Here is a 3,657-nt window from a genome sequence, read left to right on the forward strand (position 1 = left end):
ATTTATTCCCTACCAGAGCACAAAGTGGACTGGGCGCACTTTTTCGCAAACACACAAATTGCAGTTGCATTTAGAAATGTAATTATTATTTTAATTGGACTGCAATGCTCATTTGTTTAGTGGTGGCCCAGGAGTGGGCAGTGAAAGGAGGTATCGGAAGAGGTAGGAAAACTCTGTTTGTTCACGCCGAGGCCACAAATAATAAATGCACAAAATATGCAATGTCTATTTTGATCATTTGGTTAACCGACTCACTGTAAATATGAATAATTTCACATCAATCCACTTAGCAAATTAGGAAATTAATACACTAAAATGCAAATCTGTTGGAATGTACAAGCTCCTCCTCTTTGCAGGTGCTGCAATTAAGTTTCTCTTCGTTATTCTCCCCCAATCAGCATTGAGTGGTCCCATCTTCAACTTCAGATTGCTTGTCTCCTTCTTTTGCATTCAAATTCAATAATTTTTTTTGCTTCTTCCCGCTGTCTCTCCACTAAAAATAATGACGATGCTGGGCTCAGCATTTCCTGTTTCTGGTTCACATCAGCCATTTTGTTTTTTAGTCTGAAACACTTGTTTACGAATGGCGGAAAATAACTATAATGATAATAGCAAAGCTGTAGCCGAGATATTCATGATATAAGCTCCGAGTTCCACTCTAATTGATTACCTCAGTTCAATCTTTTTTTAATCTTTTACATTATGCTAAAAAAATCTTTGATTTATCTATCATTTTTATGTTTGACTTATTAAGTCAGTAAAAGAATTTAATCGTTTTCTGAAATTTTTTCCCTCTATTCAAAGACAAAATGAACTTTCAGTTATACTTCGGCGTACAAGGCCGTTAACAAAATGATTTGTTTGAAGTTTGATAAGCGGATGAGAATGTCGTTGACTGACGATGGCACCGACGATGGCATCCAATGGCGAATCTGACTATCGAAATAGTCGGAATAAAGGCATGGAGGCAGGCAGGCAGGCAGGCTTGCAACAACAACAATAACTAAATGACTTTTGTTTTATGCGGAGGATGTATGATTGCAGGCAGTTTCCATTGCAGGAGTTGGATGACAAGCCATGTTGCTGTCGTCGACATCAGCATCAGCAACATCAGCGACGACGACGACTTCGACGAGTGATCCACATCCACTTGCAATCGCTGCAATCAATACTTTGTTAGTTTTGAGCAACATGTTGCCGCCGTGCAGAGTTGTTGCTGCTGCTGCTACTGCTGATGCTGATGCTGGCGATGTTTGGTATGCAAAAAGGCAACTTTTTGTTATCTTCATGACAATCATTGGCTTGGCTCATCCGTGTGCCACAATTGCTCGTTCGTTTTTGCGCTTGATTGTCTTCTGGTCCCTCTCCACCTCCTTTTATCGACGACTGTTGCACATGCCGATGATGATGATGATGATGATGATGATGCTGATGACGACAATGATGATGATGATGGAGACAGCAGCACGAAATGGCGGCCGATTGCTACGGATACCGCTGATGTTGCTGTCGATTCACTGATGATGATGATGATGATTATTGTAGTTCAATATTTGCCTTATGGAAACATTTCGCAACCATCGTCTGCTGCCTCAGCGATTGCTGTTGTTGTTACTGCTGCTGCAGACAAAGACAACATCAGTCCGGGACGACTTTGCCGTTTTTATGGCTGTTGTTGTTGCTAGTTGTCAGTTGCATTCGCATCAAATTAAATTGTATTTTGCAAAATAAATGAAATTAAAAGGAATGACAACAACGAGAGCAAGTGGAGCGCCTCCGACTTGGAGTTGCTTTCCTCTCTGCTCTCCCAGTTCATATGCAATTTATGTTCCTTTCATTGTTGTTTTTCTCTTTTCCTTTTGTCGCATGTCCGCTCATCCGTCTCAGTGAACAAGTTCAAAGAGTGTTCCTTTTATGGCCTGGGAAAGCTTCTTCTATGGGCAGTGACCAGTTGACCATGCCCCCTATTTTGGACCTGCAACAACTCCAATTGAGTTGTACACTTTTCTCAAAAGCAAATTTTCTACACTCGCAAAAACAAAAAGAGAAACACAATAGTTGGAAACGATCCAAGTGAATGAGAGGGGAAAATATTAGTTGTAGTCAACTAAATTTGGGTGATAAAGTTGATTCACATCACGATAAGCCCATTATATATGCCATTTAATGGCTAAATATTAAATGTATCTTCTTGTCGTGTCTACACGCCAACCTTTCCAAGCTGCTACGGCTCTCTGCCTGGGTGTCAAGTAACAGACCACTTCCCCAAACCACCTCGATCTACTCAATTTATGAAGTTGTTTGCGCTTATTAAATTTTAAGTTAAACATTTTTTCTCTCTCCTTTTGCTTGCGGCTTATACCGAAGACATGCAACTCCACACCACTTGCCACACTTGGCACTTGGCGACAACTTGGCGTTGCCACGAGATGCACAGATAAGATTCGGTGGTGACTGGTTACCAAACTGTTGTGTTGCTCACGGGTGGGAAGAGGGGATCGTAGAGGCACAGTTTGGCCTAAGCAATTAGCGCAGGCGCTTGAAATGTGTTGAAAGATATTTGATGAATGAATATGGCGTGTGCGAGGTATCCAATGAAGAGGGGTAGAGTGAAATGTCGAGGGTATGACTCAAAGGAGCATTAATACATATGAGGGGTAAAAAAGTACCTTTTATATTAGGTCTGTTGCAAGAACTTGTCTCATTTGCCTCTGCTGGTCACGGCCATAATAATTAACGGCAAACACAAATTAGCACTCTGATTGCATTAAAATTCCAGCCAAGAGTGTCTAGAGTTTAAGTGTGAAACAATCAGGGTTTTGGCCCGGGATCCATGAATTCTCTCACGATCATTATCGCCAGAAGTTTAAACTAGAGCTTAAAACCAAACTATTTGGCGGCGCAAATGAAGAGACGACAACGACGAGAACCAACAGCAACAAGTACAAGCAACTAGAGTAAATGTCAATGGTAACAAATTTTATAAGGCTAAGTTGAGCAGGCAATCCCTGGACTTGGTCTTGGGCTTGGATGTGCATGTGGATGGGGACTTGTGGCCAATTGCTCTAGTTAGAATGTTTATAACCGAATTGCCATATCTTCTTTTTTGCCCTGTTTTCTTTTTTTTTTTTCTTATTTTGTATGGCTGCCACAGCAGCAGCCGCGTGCTCCAAGGTGTTGAAAAATTGCCGACATCGGCACCTCCTGGTGACACGCCCCAACGGCATCAGCTACAACAACAACGCCTCTTCGCACTTGTGTCACGATCCCAGGCTATAGCCAAGCCACAGCCATTGTTGGTATCTAAGAATAAGTAGAAGACGTTGAGCAAGAGAGGGTGAGCAGATTGGTAAGTATGTTAACTGAAAGAGCTTTAGAGCGGCTGATCTCCTAGAGATTGCGGCACTTTTTGGGCCTTGGACATCATCGTCGTTGAATCGAATGTAGAAATTGATGACCGCTCCAGCTTCACCTCCAGCTAGACTAAACCTGGTCGCCAGCTGCGTCTATTTAAGGCTGAGATTTTTGATTGTCATGCAGAGATATGCCAACTCCTCAGTCGCAGCCTTGGCAGCTCACAGCTTGTCCAACATTGTTCATACTCCCCTGTCTGTCTCTCTCCCTCTCTATATATCTCAGCCTTTCCTTTTTTCTGTA

Source organism: Drosophila willistoni, assembly GCF_018902025.1.
Source record: "Drosophila willistoni isolate 14030-0811.24 chromosome 2R unlocalized genomic scaffold, UCI_dwil_1.1 Seg167, whole genome shotgun sequence".
NCBI lineage: Eukaryota > Metazoa > Arthropoda > Insecta > Diptera > Drosophilidae > Drosophila > Drosophila willistoni.